Consider the following 20,775-nt stretch of genomic DNA (forward strand, 5'->3'; position numbering starts at 1 on the left):
TCCATTGTGTAAATGTACCACAGTTTTTTGATCCACTCATCTACAGATAGGCATTTAGGTTGTTTCCAGCACTTGGCTATTGTAAATAGTGCTGCTATGAACATTGGAGTGCATAGGTTCTTTTGAATTGGTGTTTCGGGATTTTTTGGATATAATCCTAGCAATGGAATTGCTGGTTCAAAAGGCAGTTCCATTTTTAGTTTTTTAAGGAAATTCCAAACTGTTTTCCACAGTGGCTGCACCAATCTGCATTCCCACCAGCAATGCACCAGGGTTCCCGTTTCTCCGCATCCTCTCCAGCACAAGTTGTTTGTTGATTTGTTGATGATTGTCATTTTGACTGGTGTGAGGTGGTATCTCATTGTGGTTTTAATTTGCATCTCTCTGATGGCTAGTGATGTTGAGCATACTTTCATATGTCTATGGGCCCTCTGTATGTCTTCTTTGGAGAAGTGTTTGTTCAGGTCCTTTCCCCATTTTTTAATTGGGTTGTCTGTCTTCTTGGTGTTGAGTCGTATGAGTTCTTTATATATTTTGGAGATCAATCCCTTGTCTGAGATGTCATTGGCGAATATATTTTCCCATATGGTTGGTTTCCTTTGCATCTTGCTGATGTTTTCTTTAGCTGAGCAGAAACTTTTTAGTTTGATGTAGTCCCATTTGTTTATTCTTTCCTTTATTTCCCTTGCCTTAGGAGATATATCAGTGAAAACGTTGCTCCATGGGATATCTGAAATTTCCTGCTTATTTTTTCCTCTAGGACTTTTATGGTGTCACGGCTTACATTTAAGTATTTGATCCATTTTGAGTTTATTCTGGTGTATGGTGTGAGCTGGTGGTCTAGTTTCATTTTTTTACATGTCCCTGTCCAGTTCTCCCAACACCATTTGTTGAAGAGGCTCTTTTCACTCCATTTGATGTTCTTTCCCCCTTTGTCAAATATTAGTTGACCATATGAACCTGGGCTTATTTCTGGGCTCTTTATTCTGTTCCATTGATCTATATGTCTGTTTTTATGCCAGTACCAGACTGTTTTGATTACCGTGGCCTTGTAGTATAGTTTTTTATCGGGTATTGTGATTCCTCCTACTGTGTTCTGCCTCAAAATTGCTGTGGCTATTCGGGCTCTTTTTTGGTTCCATTTAAATTTTTGAAGTATTTGTTCTAGGTCTGTGAGATATGTTGCTGGTATTTTAATAGGGATTGCATTGAATCTATAAATTGCTTTGGGTAGTTTGGACATTTTAATGATGTTGATTCTTCCCATCCATGAGCATGGTATACCCTTCCATTTATTTGTTCTTCATTAATTTCTTTCTTCAGTGTTATGTAGTTTTCTGTGTACAGGTCTTTTACCTCTTTGGTTAAGTTTATTCCTAGGTATTTTATTTTTCTTGTTGCTATGGTAAATGGGATTTTTTCTTTCAGTTTCTATCTCTGAGTTTTTATTGTTGGTGTATAAAAATGCCTTCGATTTCTTAATATTGACTTTGTATCCTGCTATTTTGCCGAATTCACTTATTAGATTGAGTAGTTTTTTTTGTGGAGTCTAAAGGATTTTCTATGTACACTATCATGTCATCTGCAAATAATGACAGTTTTACTTCCTCTTTTCCAATTTGGATGCCTTTTATTTCTCTTTCTTGTCTGATTGCTGTGGCTAGAACTTCCAGGACTATGTTTAATAGGAGTGGAGAGAGCGGACATCCTTGTCTTGTTCCTGATCTCAGGGGGAATGCTCTCAGTTTTTGCCCATTGAGTATGATGTTGGCTTCAGGTTTCACATATATGGCCTTTATTATGTTGAGGTATGCTCCCTCTATTCCCATTTTGCTGAGAGTTTTTATCATAAATGGGTGTTGTACTTTATCAAATGCTTTTTCCGCATCTATTGATATGATCATGTGGTTTTTGTCTTTCATTTTGTTTATGTGGTGTATCACGTTTATTGATTTGCGAATATTAAATCATTCTTGCATCCCTGGGATGAATCCTACTTGATCGTGGTGTATGATCTTTCTAATGTGTTGCTGGATCCGGTTTGCCAATATTTTGTTGAGGATTTTAGCATCTATGTTCATCAGCGATATTGGTCTGTAGTTTTCTTTCTTTGTTGTGTCTTGACCTGGTTTTGGAATTAGGGTTATACTGGCTTCATAGAACGAGTTTGGGAGTCTTCCCTCTTCTTGTATCTTTTGGAATAGTCTGAGGAGGATAGGAGTTAGTTCTTTCCTAAATATTTTGTAGAATTCACTTGTGAAGCCATCTTGTCCTGGGCTTTTGTGTGCTGGGAGTTTTTTGATTACTGCTTCAATTTCGCTAGCTGTTATTGGTCTATTCAGACTTTCTGCTTCTTCTTGATTCAGTTTGGGCAGACTATAGTTTTCCAGGAATCTGTCCATTTCCTCTAGGTTGTCAAATTTCTTGCCATACAGTTGTTCGTAATAATTTCTTATAATTCTTTGTATTTCTGTGGTATCAGTTGTGATTTCTCCTCTTTCATTTCTGATTTTATTTATTTGGGTCCTGTCTCTATTTTTCTTGATGAGCCTGGCTAAAGGCTTGTCAATTTTGTTTATCTTTTCAAAGAACCAGCTCCTACTCTTGTTGATCTTTTGAATTGTTACTTTAGACTCTATGTCATTTAATTCTGCTCTGATCTTGATGATTTCCTTCCTTCTACTTGATCTGGGTTTTGCTTGTTGTTCTTCCTCTAGTTCTTGTAGCTGTAGGGTTAAATTTTTTATTAGAGATTCTTCTAGCTTTTTTAGGTAGGCTTGTATTGCTATGAACTTTCCTCTTAAGACTGCTTTCGCTGTATCCCATAGGTTTTGGGTTGTTGTGTGTTCATTATCATTGGTTTCCGGGAACTTTTTGATTTCTTCCTTGATGTCATTGTTAACCCATTCATTATTTAATAGCATGTTATTCATTCTCCATGAGTTTGAATGTTTTTGAGTTTTTTCCTTGAGGTTGATTTCCAGTTTTAAGGCATTGTGATCTGAGAAGATGCTTGATATAATTTCAATTTTCTTGAATTTATTGAGGCTTGTTTTGTGTCCTACCATGTGGTCTATCTTTGAAAATGTTCCATGTGCACTTGAGAAATATGTATATTTTGCTTCTTTGGGGTGTAAACTTCTATATATATCGACTAAGTCCATTTGATCTAAAGTGTTGTTCAGTGACTCAATATCTTTGGTGTTTCTTTGCTTTGAAGATCTGTCCATTGTTGACAATGGGGTGTTAAAGTCCCCTACGATGAGTGTGTTGCTGCCTATATCTTTCTTGGAGTCTTTCAAAATTTTCCTTATATATTTGGGTGCTCCTAAGTTGGGTGCATATATATTTATAAGGGTTATATCTTCTTGATGGATTTTTCCCTTAAGTATTATGAAATGCCCTTCTTTGTCTCTTTTTATGGACTTTGCTGTGAAATCTGTTTTGTCTGATGTAAGTATTGCTACCCCGGCTTTTTTTTCATGTCCATTTGCTTGGAATACATTTTTCCATCCCTTTACTTTCAGTCTGTGTAGATCTTTTGTTCTAAGGTGGGTCTCTTGTAGACAGCATATATGTGGGTCATTCTTTCTAATCCATTCAGCTACCCTATGTCTTTTAATTGGAGCGTTTAATCCATTTACATTTAAGGTTTTTACTGATAAGAACTTATTCATTGTCATTTTCCCCCTTTGTACTCGTGTTCTTCTCTGTTTCTCTCTGTTTCTTTATCTTTTTAGAGCAGACCCTTTAGCATCTCTTGCATTGCTGGTTTGGTGGAGATGTATTCTTTTAGTCTTCCTTTGTCTGAGAAACTCCTTATTTCGCCTTCCTTTTTGAAAGAGAGCCTTGCTGGGTAGAGTATTCTTGGTTGTAGGCCTTTGTTTTTCATTGCTTGGAATATTTTTTGCCATTCCCTTCTTGCTTGTAGTGTTTCTGCTGAGAAATCTGAGGATAGCCTTATTGGAGCTCCCTTGTATGTTATTAGTTGTTTCCCTCTTGCTGCTTTTAGGATTCTCTCTTTGTCTTTGGATGTTGCCATTTTAATTATGATGTGTCTTGAGGTGGGCCTGTTGGGGTTCATCTTCATTGGGACCCTCTGTGCCTCCTGGATTTGCGTGACACTTTCTCTCCTCATGTGAGGGAAGTTTTCTGTCATTAGTTTTTCAAAGAGGTTTTCTATCCCTTGCTCTTCTTCTTCTCCTTCTGGAATTCCAATGATACGGATATTGTTACGTTTCATGTTGTCCTGCAGCTGTCTTAGAACCTCTTCAGTCTTGTTCAGTGTTTTTTCATTTTGTTGCATTGTCTGGGAGTTTTTGTGTACGTTGTCCTCCAGCTCGCTGATCCGATCTTCTGCTTCCTCTAGCCTGCTTTTAATTCCTTCTACTGTGTTCTTCAATTCAGAGATTGTATTCTTCACTTCCTCCTGGCTCTTATTGATAGCTTCCATGTCCTTTTTGATGCTGGTATAATTCTCAGTAAGTTCCTTATAGTTCTTCTGGAGTTCACTGTAGTTTTTCTGGAGTTCTTTGTAGTTTCCGCTGAGCTCATTTAGCTTCTCCATAATCCATGTTTTAAATTCTGTATCTGATATTTTGCTCCCCTGTATTTCATTTAGCACTCTTTCTGGGGATTCTACCTTTCCTTTTGATGGGGGGTTGTTTCTCTGTCTCCCCATTTTTGTGATTTCTTTTGTTTGTTGGTGCTTCTTAGAATGATCAGTTCTTCCTGGATCTGCCTCTGGTAGTGTCAGATTGTGTACCAGTCTGGCCCTAGGCAGCCTGTTGGAGACTTCCAGGGATCTACTGCCTTTGTCTCTCTTCTTTAGTTGTTACTATACTCAATCTGTGATCAGCCGTCAGGCTTAATGACCGTGGGTGTGGCAACTTAATTCCTGTAGGCAGGGCTTTTATTTCCCCTTAGTATGACACCACTTGGAGGGGGATGGTCTGTCTGCTGTACTGGGGCTGAGTCAGCACTGGCTGGTCCTGAGAGGGGGTTAGTGTAGCTTCCACTTACTCCTCCGCCCTCCTGGATTTCCGTCTGTGTTGTCCTTGATGATATTTCTTTAATCTGTCTGGTTGTATTTCAGCTACTTTTTGGTGGATATTTTTCTCTGGTTAGTTAATTGAGAGTCACTCTGCCCACCTTGTCTTGAGTTCTTTTGTGAAGGTGCTGCTAAAACATAATTATACAACCCAGGCAAGAAACCCACACCCTCCAATGTCTCCCCCAAATACAATCCCACTGTAGGCTGCCAATGAGCCCGTGTTAATATACTTGTAGAGATACTGGGACTCTTATTTCGTAGGAGAAACAGAAAGGAGTTATTTTAAATGAAGGAAGGGTAATTTTTGAGCTGGAAGTTGATAGAGTATTAATATTAGCAATTGGGATCAAGGTTATGTAAGAAAGCAATTAACACTTACACTGTCTGTTTGAAAAGGAGGGGAGGGTTACAGTGTGGAGAGAGAAAGTGGAAGTGTATAGTATTAGGATTATATAATCGGTATATACTATATGATTAGCGTGGGAGGTAGGGTAGACACAACAGACATCCAGGTAGACAGACAGCCAGAAATTGAAGGAGAGGGCTGGGGAGGTTAGAAGGTAGGAAATAGATTGAGAGAGAATTTTTTAAGGGTAAAAATACAGAGTAGAAAATAGCAAGACAGGAAGGGAGAGAGGAAAGAGAGAGAGAAAGTAGAGAAGAGAAGGGTAGGAGAGAGAACAAAAGAAGAAGGGGAGGTAGAAGAGAGGGTACTGGATTAAAATTCTTTTTTTAAATTATATGTTATAAAAAAGATTAGGAGATTAAAACATGATATAAAGTTGCAAGATAGAGAGAAAAGGTGAGTATAGAGAGAGAGGAATAGGAGATAGGAAAGCAAGAGGATTTGGGAGGAAAAGAGCTCAGAGGAGGGAAGGAAATCAGGAGGAAGAGGAGATATTAGGGAGGGGAGGATTGAAATTGAAGAGTTGGCAAAAGATAGGATGAAGGAGAGAAATACAAGAGGTAGGGAAAGAAGTGGGGGGGTGGGGTAGAAAAAGAGAAGGGGTAAGAATGGGAGAGTAAAGGGAGAGGGGGATAGATTAGAATTATAATTTGAATATTAAGAGATTAGAATATAAAGTGTAATAGGGAGAGAGAGAGATTATGTATAGGGAGAGAAGGAAAATAAGGACAAGAGATGAAAGAAAAATGAATGTAGACTGAAGGGGGACAAAATAAAGAAAGAAATTTAATAAAGTTGAAGGTGCGTAGTGCAGAGAAAGGAGAGGGTGAGAAAGGGAGAGAACTTAAAATTATAAAATTAACTGAGAATAGGATGCAGGGGAGAATGCTAAGGGGAGAGAAGGGAGGGAAGGGGAGGGGAGAAAAGGAGTGAGAATAAGAAGGGACTGACGGTAGGGGTAGTTAGAGAGAGAGTGAGAGATAAAAGAATGAGGATTTTAACTCAATTCAACTTTTATGCACAGTCTCTGGGTATTTTTGGTTTGTTTGTTTTTTGGTTTTTCCTTGCTTCCTTCCTGAGTCTGCTCCTATTCAAAATTCTATGAGTTTCAAATCTTTTCTGGTTGGTTGGCTGGCTGTGGGAGGGTTCTGCTTGATTCTGGGGTTGCTAGTCTTTTTTTCGTGGGCCTACCACCGCTCTGCTGTGAGCTGCCTTTAGTAGTCCCCTCCTGAGGCACCCTCAGCCCTCCTCAGGCTTGTCCAGCTACTCCTTCCCTCTGTTGGTCCAGCCTGTGCCTGCCAGCAATCCCCACCCTCCCTCCAGTCCTGTCTCTATTCCCAGGCTACAGCTTCTGCTCTCTTCCCTGTCTATATGCCTGCGCACCCTACCTCTCTCCCTGTCTCAAGATCATCCTTTTGTTTTGCAGGACTCTGGCACAGTCGGTCAAAGTGCCGGACCCAGTGGCCCTTTCCTGCCCAGGGCCTCTCCCCTAGTCTGGAGCTTTGCAGTAGCTTTCCTGCCTGTGCTCTTCTCCTTGCCCCAAAACTTTCTCTATTCCGAGCTACCGCTTCTGCTGGCTTCCCTATCGGCCTGCGCGCTCTATCTTTCTTCCCGCCACAGCACCATCCCTTTGTTCTGTGGGACTCTAGTGTGGTCGGTCAGCGCAGCACTCTCCTTCCCCGGAGCTCTCTGCCGGTCTGGAGCTCCGCAGCAGCCCTTCCCTGCAGGCCCTTCTCCTTGCCCTAAAACCGTCTCCCCTCCAGAACCTCCGCCTCCGCTCTCTTCCCTACTTACACACCCTGCACGTCCTATTTCTCTCTTAGCCCCAAACCTGCCTTTTGTTCTGTGGGATTCTAGCGCGACTAAAGAGCAAACACTGATTTCAAGAACACAGTTCTCCCCCGGTCCAGAGTTCCGCAGCAGCTTTTCAGTGCGGCCCGTCTCTTTGCCCCAAAACTGCTCCTTTGTTCTGTAGGGCCCTAGCGCAAGTGCTGGGCGCGCCCGGGATGCCGAGCTTTCGGTCGGAGGTTGCAGCTGAGGATGTTTCTCTCTAGACTCAGATCACAGTTTCTCCCAGTCCTGGTTGTTCACTGTTCTCTCCCTCCTCTGTCTTTTTCGGCCAAATCCTCTCCCTAACTCCCTACAAGAATTCTCTCCCGGCTAGTGAGCTCTCCGGCTTGATACTGCAAACGCACGGAGTCTCAGAATGACTCAGCCTGCAGTTTGTGATAAACCCCTCCACCCCCCTCCATGCTGCTCCCACGATCTCCTCCCCGTTCACGTTATCAGATATTCCCACTCACTCAGTCATTCCTCCCCGAGTTTGTTCCTCCTGGATTGTCTCCTTAACAGGAGCGAGCTGAGAACACTGCTCTTACTCCGCGGCCATCTTAAAACCATCTCGAAGTTCTCTTGTATGTTATTAGTTATTTCTCTCTTGCTTTTTTGATGATGCTCTCTTTGTCTCTGAATGTTGTCATTTTTATTATAAAGTGTCTTGAAGTGGGCCTGTTTGGGTTCATCTTCATTGGGACCCTTTCTGCTTCCTGGATTTCTGTGACTCTTTCTCTCCTCTTGTTAGGGAAGTTCTCTGTCATTAGTTTTTCAAACAGGTTTTCTATCTCTTGTTCTTCTCCTTCTCCTTCTGGTATTCTTATGGTATGGATATTATTGCATTTCATGTTATCCTGAAGCTCTCTTAAAACCTCTTCATCCTTTTTCAGTCTTTTTTCATTTTGTTGCGCTGTCTGGGAATTTTTTTCTATGCTGTCCTCCAGCTCACTGATTTAATTATCTGCTTCCTGTAGCCTGCTTTTAACTCCTTCTACTGTGTTCTTTAATTCCAAAATTGTATTCTTCATTTCCTCCTGGCTCTTATTGATAGCTTTTATGTCCTTTTTCATGTTGGTGTAATTTTCAATAAGTTCCTTGTAGTTTCCTTGGATTTCTTTGTAGTTTTCTTGAACTAGCTGAGCTTATTGAGAGCTTTCCTAGAATCCATGTTTTGACTTCCATGTCTGATAGTTTGTTTTCCTTTATTTCATTTATCACTCTTTCTGGCGATTCCTCCTCTCCTTTCGATGGGGGAGTTATTTCTTGTCTTCCCATTTGTGTGACTTCATGTTTTTTCCTGCTTCTTAGATTGATCTGCACTTCCTGGATCTGCCCCTGGTGGCATCAGATCATGTACCAGTCTGGGCCTACATGGCCTGTTGGAGAGTACCAGTGATGTACTGCCTTTGTCTGTCTTCTTTAGTTGTTAACCTATTCAATGCGTGATCAGCTGTCAGGCTTAAGTACCGAGGGTGAGGCAGATCAATTCCTGCAGGTGAGGCTTTTGCTTCCCCTCAGGCTGATGCCACTTGCATGGGAGTGTTCCTCCCAAAGTATTAGGAATGAGGCAGCGCTGGAACTTGGTTGGCTGCTCCTTCAGTTTTCTTCTCAAACCCACTGCCCCAAGTTCTTCACAAGCATCTCTAGTCCTCTCTGCCCTCCCTCTGCCTGAGCCCAGTGTTAGTGGATGCCAAATATTTTCATACGTGATCCGTTTAAAAGCTGTTTGTCTCCAGCTGTTTCTTTCAGGCCAGCAAAAAACATTGTGGCTTTTCACTTTTCACAGCTGAGTGCTATTTTATTTTCTACTCTGTTGCTGCAGGCTGGGAAGCCCATCTGGAGGTTTAGACCCTTCCCTTCTCAGGGAGAACCCCTGACTGCTGAGCTGTTTCTCAGTCCCTTTAGCTGCCACCCGTGGGAGCCCAGCCAGCCCTTTCACATTTCTGCTCTTCCTACAAGTCACGTTGTGATGAAGTAGCCTTTTCTGTTTCTCTGTGGTTATAAGACTTCTCTCCAGCTAGTGTTCAGTTTGTTATTCTAGTTGATTTCTCCACAATTAAGTTGTAGTTCCAGTTTGGTCTTGGGTGGTGGTTAATGTAGCTTCCACTTACTCCTTCACTATCTTGGATCTCTTCTTTCTGGTGGTTTCTTATAAAGCAAAATTATATTTACCATGTAATCCAGCAATCTATTTCTAAGTATTTTACCCAGAAGAAATAAAAATGTGATCACACAAAATCTGTACACAAATCTTACAGCATTTATATATACTGAAATCAACTCAAATTTCCTTCAGCAGGTGAATGGATAAATCAACATTTATACAATGGTATATTAGCATGAACTTTTGAGATATGCAACAACTTAGAAGAATATTAAAGGAATTTTGTTTGAGTGAAAGAAGCCAATCTCAAAGGAATTATTCCATTTATATAACATTCATGAAAGACAAACTCTGGTGACACATACTGAATCAGTTCTTTCCAGAGGTTGAGGGGTGGGCAGGGTGTATGACTACAAAATGACAGCATGAAGGAGTTTAGGGAAACTAGTGTAACTACTCTTTTTTCTGACTGTAGCTGGGGTTACGTGCTTCTATTCGTGTGTTCATATTCATAGAACTATATGCAAAAAGTTTGATTGTATGTAATTTTAAAATTAAATTAAAAGAAGAAATAAACTGTAATTTATTTAATTTACCTTCTAAATGGATACAGAAAATTCAAAAGAACCACTAACAGAGGATCAGCCAGTGTGACCTAAGTACAATTCATTTTGTTGTCATGATGCTTTGGGTAGTTTGGAGAAAAATATCCACCAGCAAGAACTGAGTCATTTTGGAATTCAGCAACTGCCACCATGTCCCTGTTGCCTAACGAAGACAACAATCCTTGCAGTTTGAGAAGGAGGAAGCTATCTTGCTCAGTTTTCATGAGTATTCTGCTGGCTTCAGATATCAGTTTCTACAGAAGAGAGGGCTTCCTCAGGTAATAGGAGCTGGAGATGCTTCAGATGGAGATAGGTGGTGAGGCTATGGATTTTCCAAGGAGGATCAGCTGCTAAGTTTCCAAGTGTCCTCACAAAATGGTATTGCCTTAATGAGTTCACCATGGCACAGAATGTGACCCTCATCCTTTCGAGGTCAGAGATTTGTTCTCGTCATTGCTTCTGATTTGACTGGATGCAGAATATTGTGAAGATCATTCATAGCCTCCGTGTACACTTATAATTGTGAGATGAAACATTTTCTTAGAACCATCCAAGTCCCTTTGCTGGGTTCCTGTTCAACAAGCGGCCATCTGGTAGTCCATTCATTTATTCATTTACTCACTATACGTTTGTCCAGCACCTTCAATGTGACAAACATTACACTAAGTACTGGTCATACAAGATAAATAATGTATGTGCATTGCTTTGAGTAGCTTAGAGATTTTCCCACAGGACAGAGAATGTGATGGCCAACTGATAGGTATTCAGGCCCTATGGAAATGATTTTCCATGTTATGATTTAACAAGATACAGTTAGATGCAGTTAGTTCTCTTGTGAATTTGCTTTAAAAAATCATTATTCCTAAATTTTATTTTACTACACAGAAAAATAATTATGCAAGCCAGGATTGGACTCCAAACTGATTACCTCAATGGGTAATTGTCACCTGTGAAATTCCAACCTTTATTGTAACACTAATGGTCCACCTTAGAGCCCAAAAGATGGTTACTTTCATATTCAACCTACACTCAGCAGTTTTACCCAACTTTGCTCTCTTCTTGTTTATCATCTTACATCATCTGTGATACAACACACAATCCTCACCAGGCTGCAAAGCGTTCTGAAGTCAGGAACTGTCAGTCATGTTATTGCTCTTTCACATCCTCAGCAGCTAGTTCAGTGCTTGCAAAAGAACTATAATTTATGTTTATGAGAAAGAGGGGGAGAGAGAGGGAAGAAGAGAAGAGGCTCAAGTCCCTTGGAACTTGGATTGTAAATGTCTCTTAAGTAAAGTATATTTTTAATAGACTAGTAGAATAAATATACTTTTCAAGAGAAAAAAACACATGGGTTCTAATTTTGGGTGCCACTTGAGAGCTATGTTATCTTTATAAGCTAGTTATCATCTCCAGCCTCAGTTTTCTCAATCATAAAATGAAATGATTGAGGTAAGAAATTTCTAAGTCATTCCAGTGTCTGTTGATTTTCAAAATAAAATCCTCTTCTCAGATCCTTCACTGTTTTTTGTTTTATCATTTGTTTCATCATTTTCCCTTGACACTTAAAAGAACTTTGTGAAAACTACTAGTGTGAGAAAAGATTTCCCATAAACATTATATCATACATGTTTCCTATTAGAGTTTCTGACATTTCCCATGTTTCAAAGGTAATTGGAAGTACTGGGGACAATTTAAGGGTCATTATCAAGTTATCCAAGAAAATAGCTAATGATGACTTTAGCTAGAAGACTATTCAGTCAATCATAAAACCCACTACCTTAATTAAGTAAATCAAATAGGAAAAAACATTCAGAGTTAAAATGCCACCCACTACTACCTACTATTTGCCTGTAAGGCTTCTATTTCATGGAAAATTCAAACCATTTGCTCCTTCTATGAAGAAGAAGGAAAAACAAACAAAAAAAAAAAAGAGACCAGACCATCTGATTTAGCAGATGAAGTGATTCAAGATCATTTAGCATATAAGATTATAAACAAAAAAAAATATTAAATAGCAATTTTAAGAAAACAGATAAAACTAGAAACCTGTGTAAATAGGTTTGAGCTTCTTTCTCTGGAGTGCTATATTTACTTGTACTGGGGCAGGTGTGGAAAGCAACACATGGTGTTTTCCTACTTTAAGGGGTGTTTTTCAAATCTGAGGTGGTCTGTAGGGTCAGCTTGGTGGGAAGGCAAGTAACTAGATTTAGGCAAACATTAATGATCCCAAACATTCTAATTCTAGTTGTTTACAGCATTCAGATATTGAGTAGGTTCTTAAGATTTTAAAGAACAAGCTGTAAAGACAATGCTGACTTTAACTTCTATTTTTTTCATTATTCAAGTAGTCAGTTCACAGGATGTTTGGAGAGAAAAGAATATTAACATTATTTAATATTTAATAAGTGTAGCTATCACATTCAGAACGTGCTACTGTTGGAAAGAGTTGGTCCATTGAATGAATGTTTAAAATTAATTCAATGACTGTTTTATCTGATTATAAATTTAGCAACCGATGTAATCAGTGGTGTGCTGGTAAATGTATGACAATGATCTTTCCAGGACCGGTTTTTATAACATAAACCATCCCCTCACAGCCAACCAATATCAAGCAACCAATGTGATGTCACCTAATTTGCACAGATGGAACTGCTGAAAATTCAACTACCATCTTGGTCAAGCTGGAACAAACAGCTTCAGAACACTGCTGGATGTGATTTAAGGAATAAGGAAAAGAAAGGCCTACCTATAACTGGAATTCCAGGAAAATTATCCTTGGACAACACACTTAGATGCTTACTTGGTTGCCAACCTTCATCCCAAATTGGCATAGGATGTTGGGTCATGTTTTTCAGAAGATCCCTGTGAAGGAGCCTTTTGGAAAAGGCTAGCCTTCAGGAAATCTACATTCTAACTATTCACCGTTCCTCATCTGCTGTGTGTTCATGGGCAGGCCATTCCATTTCCCTGGGTCTCATAAAGGTGTCAGCTATCTAGGCCAAAAATCAACTGGGGTTCCAATCATTAAACTGGTGTCCATAGCCAGTGGGTCCTGAAACATAAGTAATCACCACCCAGATAAGAAGTAGGAATTTGCTAATGCCTACCCAGGGTCTTACTGGGATCTTGATGTCTCCCTGAGAGAGATTTTCTAATGACCCTGTACAGAGATAGGGGTATATCAGCTTTCTCCAAGGCTGTGTCTTCCTTTCTGCTATGATCTTCCCCTCATCTCAGCCATGCGGTGCTGTGTTTAACCATGACTTTGCTGTTATGGTCTAAGAAAGGTGACTTTCTTTCCTATCCTCACTTCTTTTGCCCATATGTCAGGAGGTAGTCATGTATATATTCTTTTATATTCATGCTAAAATAATCATTGCTGGGAGCAACACAAGAATATCAAATTTGTGGGGACTTCCAACCAAAATAGAGGCATACATAGACAGACTGTGTCTCCCTCCACAATTAAAAAGGAATACAATTATCTCAAAACTAGAGACAACCAGAGGTTCCAGAAAATTGGGTTGCATGGAAGTTCAACAGAAAAGATATAAAGAAGATATACTCATCCAGACAGGTAGAAGGGGTGGAGCCAGGGTGGAGAGGATATAGTGTGCCACCAATGGTGGCAGAGATAGAGGCAGTGGCAGGCCAGCAAGTAATACAGTCGTCGGCAGCCGTCCATCTCGAGAGACGATGGTGTAGCTTCTTAAGAGTCTATCTGCACCGCCGAGAATGGCTGTGCAGTCCGACTCGGGAGTGACACGGTATCTGTCTCCTCCCGTGTTGAATCGACATCTTGTGATGACGCTGGAGTGTCCTCTTCAGTGAAGCTGAAGCTACAGAGCCTGGGCAGGGTGATATGGAGGGTCTGCTGTTGCCCGTGCAGCAGACCCCCCCTCTCTTCACAGCTGAAGGGTTCAAGGGAAAGACGGAGTCAATACAGCTTGGTTTCAGGTGCGCCGCAGGAGTTGCCAGTGTTGACTACAACGTCAAACCGCCTTAGGGACTCCGGCTCCGGATTTTCTGTCGGGGTTTACTCCCTTAGCCTTTCCCCTGAAGAGGTATGCCGCAAGGCAGCGGAGGATTTTTGGAGTCAGAGTTTTCCTTCTCTGATGTGCCCTGACTGGAAGATCGAACCAGCGACACTTAGCTCACAGGCCGACGCTCAGTAATACAGTAACACGTTAAAATAAGTAGGGCGGGACACCTGGGGGGTGCTCCCAGAACTAAACCAGACCACAAAGCTCATGGTTCCAGTGCCAGAGAAAATAAAGTCCCATTGCTTCTGACTGTGAAAACCAGTTGGGGTTGGAGCAGAGGAAGAAACTGCCAGTCTCTCAGCAGAGTCTACCTGTTTAGAGAGCCCCCAGGTTTCTAGAACATCTGCAAACCCACCCACTCTGGGAACCATCACCAGGGCAACAGCTAGAGAGGCACCAGTGGTATATGGGAAGTGGGAGAAGTGCCTGGAAAAGGAGTGAGTGCTGAGCAAGAGGCATTATTCCCTCTAAGGCCCTTCCTCCACACACAGTGCCACAATGCGGTGAAATGGGTTGCTCTGCATTGATGGATACCTAAGGCTCCGACCCTTGCAATGTAACAGATGCTACAGCTCTACCTAACACACCAAGGCAAACACAGGAGGCTGTCAAGTTGTGAAGACAGAGAAGTATGGTCCAAAAGAGGGAACACAAGGTCCCAGTGGAAGAACTAAGCAATGAGGAGATAGCCAATCTAACAGATAAGGAAATAGCCAATCGAACTGATGCAGAGTTTAAAACCCTGGTGATAAAGATGCTCACAGATTTGATAGATATGCTTGAGTATGGCAAACACAGAAGGGAAGAAGTGAAGGCTAAGTTAAGTGAAATGAAGGAAAATCCACATAAAACCAATGCTGAAGGGAAGGAAACTGGGATTCAAATCAATGATCTGGAACATGAGGAAGAAGTAAACTGTCAACCAGTATAGCATGAGGAAACAAGAATTGAAAAAATGAGGAGAGGCTTAGGAACCTTTGGGACAACTTTAAACATGCCAACATCAGAATCATAGGGGTTCAGAAGGAGAAAAGGAAGAGGAAGAAAATAAAAACTTATATGAAAAAATACAGAAGGAAAAGTTTCCTAATTTTGTGAAAGAAATAGACATACAAATCTAGGAAACACAGAGAGTCCCAAACAAGCTAGACCCAAAGAGGACCACACCAAGACACATCATAATTAAAATGCCAAAAGTGAAAGATAAAGAGAGAATCTTAAAAGCAGCAAGAGAAAAACAGAGGGTTACCCACAAAGGGGTACCTATAAGACTATCAGCTGATTTCTCAAAAGAAAATTTGCAGGCAAGAAGGGACTGAAAAGAAGTATTCAAAGTGGTGAAAAGCAAGGACCTACAACCTAGATTACTCTACCCAGCAAAGCTATCATTTAGAATGGAAGGGAAGATAAAGTGCTTCCCAGACAAGGTAAATCTAAAGGAGTTCATCATCACCAAGCCCTTATTATATGAAAAGTTAGAGACTTATTTAAGAAAAAGAAGATCAAAACTATGAGCATTAAAATGACAACAAAATCACAATTATCAATAAAAGAAGCTAAAAAATAAAAACAAAAACAAACTAAGCAAACCAGAATAGGAACAGAATCTTAAGTATGGGGATCATTTGGAGGGTTATCAGCTGGGAGAAGGAAGAGGGAGAAGTGGTACAGGGATTAAGAAGCATAATCAGTAGGTACATAACAGACAGGGGGAAATTAAGAATAATATAACAAAAGTGGAGCCCAAGAACTTATATGCATGACCCATGGACATTAACTGTAGAGGGTGGGATTGAGGGAAGGGGGCTACTGGATGGAGGGGAGCAAAGGGGGAAAAAATTAGGCCAACTGTAATAGCTTAGTCAATAAATATACTTTAAAAACTTTTTAAAGAATATCAAATTTGTAAAAACAACCTACATTTTTGGTCCTCTAATAGAATAATGTAATATATTAGAACTAGTCACTTGTTGCCTCTTTAAGTGTACCTTAATATTCATTATTTCTATAATAATTAGCTAATTTAATATCAGTTCAGTGCACCACCTAGCCAATAAATATCTATTCAATGAATAAATGAATGAATAGCTGACATTATATTTAGCTGAACAGGTCAGATGGTCTCCCTACTTTATTTTCAGGTTTCTGATGCTATGATACACTTTTCCTATTCCATATTTTTCTTTATATTCTGTTTATCTCTGGAGAATGGCAAATAGCTTCTTGCATTGTGGGGGGATTTTGGCAGGAAAATCATACTCTTTACCTGTCAGCTACCTTCAGAAATGTGTGAACAGAGAAACTGAGAAAATAGAAAACATGCCGCCAATTGCTAACAGTTGGTAGAGCAGCAAGTGCACGGGAGTGAGTGGCATTTGTCCCTGTTCCTACGCTCTGATCTGAAGTCTGTATAACAGATATAGTCTGGGCTGGATAATGGTGGTGCTCATTTGTGGAGGTGAAGCTACTAGGAAAACTGGAGGCCCAAGGAGCAGCTGCCACAGAGTGCTGCAGGCTGATGAACCTATCGGTCATGCTTGGGAGTTTTCCTTCCGCAACATTTTAACCATTTGCAATGCTAGATGCAATGGCAAACATCGCAAGTTTCACATTTCTTTACAAGATTAGAGTATCAGAACTAGAGTGTATGAAACTTCTTGAAAACATAGTCATTTTGTTTATTTTTAATAAAACTTAACCTCCCACTTTACAAAATTAGCATCCCAGAAAATGTTGCTGTTAATCCTAATAATGGCATGAGAGTATTACACATCTACTGTTACTTAATATAATATCTTTTCATATATAAGTACAGTATTCCCTCACTTATCATGGGTATTACGTTCTAGACCTCCCCCCTGCAATAGGTGAAAATCCGCAAAGTAGGAATCTTACATTTATTTTAGTATTTATATATATTTTAAGGCTTTATAAACCCTTCCCACACACTTTTAAACCGTTCCTAGTTCCTTATTAACCTTTCCCACTTCCTTATTAACCTTTTCCATACTTTTAAAACACTACTTATGTTCTTAAACATATTCTACACTCTTAAACCTATGTAACTTTAACAACATATGAATACAGTACCGCAAAATCCCGTGCTATAGTGGAAAATCCGCGATAAATACTTAAATATAATATTTTTTTAAAATCCCACAATACAGTGAGGCCGCGATAAGTGAACCACAATATAGAGAGGGACTACTGTATAGTATTTAATACTTTTTCTTATGTTGCTTTTATTATTATTATTAATCTTCACCTGATAATATATATTTATTGATTTTAGAGAGAAAGGAAGGGGAAGAGAGAGAGAAACATTAATCAGTTGCCTCCTGTACATGCTCCTACTGGGGATTAAACTCACAATCTAGGTATGTGCCCTGACCAGGTATCAAATTACATCCTTCTGGTATATGGGACAATGCTCCAACAGAGCCACCAGGCCAGGGAGTTGCTTTTATTTTATTTTATTTTATTTTGGTTCTCCTTTTGCTCACATAAGCCCACACATTGTAGTCTAGTTTTCACTAAGTAATAAAGAAGAAGAAAAAAAGAAAAGAAAAAAAATCGTAGGAAGCTGTAGGAACAACCATCTATTTAATATACTAAATACATCCTTCTCAGTTACATCCCACAATTAAGCTGGTAATAAAAAAGTCCCTGACTGAGAGATAGTTTACTTATAATGATCAAATCCAAATTAATTCTTAATTTCATATTTTAATCAATGTGTATACAGGGGTGGGCAAAAGTAGGTTTATAGTTATGAGTATGCAAAACACACAGTTTATTCTTGTATTATTATTTATTTATTCATGATTGCATCATTTATTATTATTAATCTACCCCTGTATTTAGTTTAAATGGTTTTTCTGATATTTAGTAAGCTAATAGAAAGTTGAAATTTCATAGATTTTTATTCCCCAACATTAAAAAAACTGGAAAGCTATAGAAGATGCAACATTCTGACTTTTTTAAAAGTTGGGAGAAAGAGAGATTGTCTTTTTCTAATAATGCAAACTGTTAAAAAAAAGATTTTAAGTTAGTGGATATTTTTCCTTCTATTATTACTGATTTAAACCAGGTAAAGCAGCTCAGGTTTTTCCTTTCATTATTTGCTTGCAAATTAACATTATTTACATTATTTTATTATTTATATGATGTCTAATAACTGGTCTGATTGAATTTAAACATTTGCAATGAGTTGCTCTTGGCTTTGTGGGTGTAGAAGCAGTGTCTGGAAGAGTCACATGTTTCACCAATAAGAGTTTTATACTTTTTATGGAATAATGTACAGTGAAAGGCAGTTGATTTCTTTCTCCTATTTTGATTCTCTGCTTATGCCCACAAATAATGCAAGTTAAGTTATTAGTGATTGAAAATATCATCAATTAAGAGAGTAAGAATCAGTAATGAATTGTGCAGGCCTGACCTCAAATTACATATTTTATTTTAGAGGTATATTTTATCAATAACAGATCCAGTATTTTTACTCACAACTCGGGCTCTTAATCCACTGAAAAGATTATATGGTATAGAATCTTTATTTCAACAGAACTAAAAATAAAATTGTCATCCTCATATCTAATATTTGCTATTGTTTAAATAGTCTCAAAGGTCTTAGCACTCATGGTACCTAGCAGTGAGCAAATTCCCAAAGACACTGCCCTTGCCCCTCTTTATGCAGTGATTCACTTAGAAGAGAGTAATGCCATAGACAGAGTGATTAGAAAACACTTTATGACCGTGGAACTCAAAGGGTATTAGGCCAGCAACAATCAGAAACAGCTTTTTTGAGTTTGGCCTTAGAGCATGACCTTCTTTTCCCTCATCTGCACAGAAATGTATTAACTGTGGGGACAGGGGATTTGGGGTTGCCTCTACCTTGCTCCTGTGTAGCCTTGAATTTCCAAGTGCAAGTGTGAGTCTATTTTCCCTTTAATGCATCACATTTGAGGAGATGGCTGAAAATATTACTCTGTGTGTCACATGCACCTACTCAACACAATCTCTTGCTTATAGAGTGGAGTCAATGAGTAAAGAAATCATTCACCTATTCTTTATCTTAGTGTGTAGACAATAAGTTGACTAAATATTGGTACGTATTGCTACATTAATGAAACCCCCCCAAAATGGACAGAAAATTATAAAATCTGCATCTTTAAAACTTACACTTGATGAAAGGAACGTTAGAGATCTTGAAAGAAGAGCAAGCATGAAAATGAGCTGCTTTGGCATAAAGTAGAAATACTGAACTTGGAATCAGAAGATCCAGGCATGTCAATTATTTTTTGAACAGGAAAGTTTTACCGTGGCTTATAGGACTTCTGTATATCATTTTTCTGAACATCAATGACACTTTATAATGAGCTGGGATCAACCTTTGAAAATACAAGACAGGAATCTTCTAGTTCTTAGGAGTTATTAGCCCATTGCTGTTTAGTATTTAGATGTCTCTCACATATCTAGAAGTGCTTGCCAACACATTAAAAAGTTATAGTAGAATCAAATTATATATATATATATAATCCATTTATATATATAATCAGCTTTATATATACTCCATTTTATATATAATTTATATATTTTATATATAAAATCCACTGGAATTGAGAAAGTTAAGGGAAAATTTTTATTCTGATTTTGGAGTGTGTATGTTTTGCAGCATAATTAGTGTAATAAAAAACACTTTAAAACAGCCACTGCTGCTGCTGTGGCCACCTCCGCTGCCACCACATGGCATCCTCTCCACCTGGGCTCCGCCCCTCCTACCTCTCTGAATGAGTATTTCTTTTTTATATCTTTCTTTGTTGGGCTTCCATGCAGCTTGATTTTCTGGAACTTCTGGTTGTCTCTAGTTTTGAGGGAGGGAAGATCCCCGTGAGATGGATGGCTCCAGAGGCCATCGCCTACCGCAAGTTCACATCTGCCAGTGATGTCTGGAGCTACGAGATTGTCATGTGGGAAGTCATGTCATTTGGAGAGTCACCCTACTGGGACATGTCCAGCCAAGATGTCATGAATGCTATTGAGCAGGACTACCGGCTGCCCCACCCATGAACTGCCCAGCTGTTCTGTACCAGCTCTTGCTGGACTGTTGGCAGAAGGACTGTAATAGCTGGCCTCGCTTTGCTGAGATTGTCAATACCCTGGACAAGATGATCCGGAACCCAACAAGTCTCAAGACTGTGGCAACCATCACCACCGTGCCCTCCCAGCCCCTGCTAGACCGTTATATTCCAGACTTCACAGCCTTTACCACCATGGATGACTGGCTCAGTGCCATCAAAATGGTTCAATACAGGGGCAGCTTCCTCACCGCCGGCATCACCTCCCTCCAGCTGGTCGCCCAGATGACATCAGAAGATCTCTTGAGAATAGGGGTCACCTTGGCAGGTCATCAGAAGAAGACCTTGAACAGCATTCATTCTATGAGGGTCCTGATGCGTCAGTCACCATCGGCAATGACATGAGAACTTTTCTGGGGGAAGGAGAGCAAGGAAAAGGACCAGACTCAAGGGGGAACCCAAGGTTGAACACTGTGGAATGTCCTGGAGAGGTTGGCTTCTCCACTGAGAAATGTGTCATATCAGTGAAGAATAAACTGGACCTGCTCCTCGTAGTTAACCTTCATTTCTCAGTGACAGAAGCATGTTTAAGAAGCTGTGGGAAACCACAAAGAGAATAAAAATATGAAAAAGTGATGTTCAATGGAAGTGAAGACA

At 39.7% G+C, this 20,775-nt stretch overlaps 1 pseudogene; it reads left to right on the forward strand.

The window, feature by feature from the left end:
• Positions 1 to 19,870: 19,870 nt before the first annotated feature.
• LOC150019139 (ephrin type-B receptor 1 pseudogene) lies at positions 19,871 to 20,523 on the forward strand (annotated as a pseudogene).
• Positions 20,524 to 20,775: the final 252 nt, after the last annotated feature.

Source organism: Furipterus horrens, unplaced genomic scaffold, assembly GCF_987537825.1.
Source record: "Furipterus horrens unplaced genomic scaffold, mFurHor1.1.pri manual_scaffold_2, whole genome shotgun sequence".
In the NCBI taxonomy this organism is placed as follows: Eukaryota; Metazoa; Chordata; class Mammalia; order Chiroptera; family Furipteridae; genus Furipterus; species Furipterus horrens.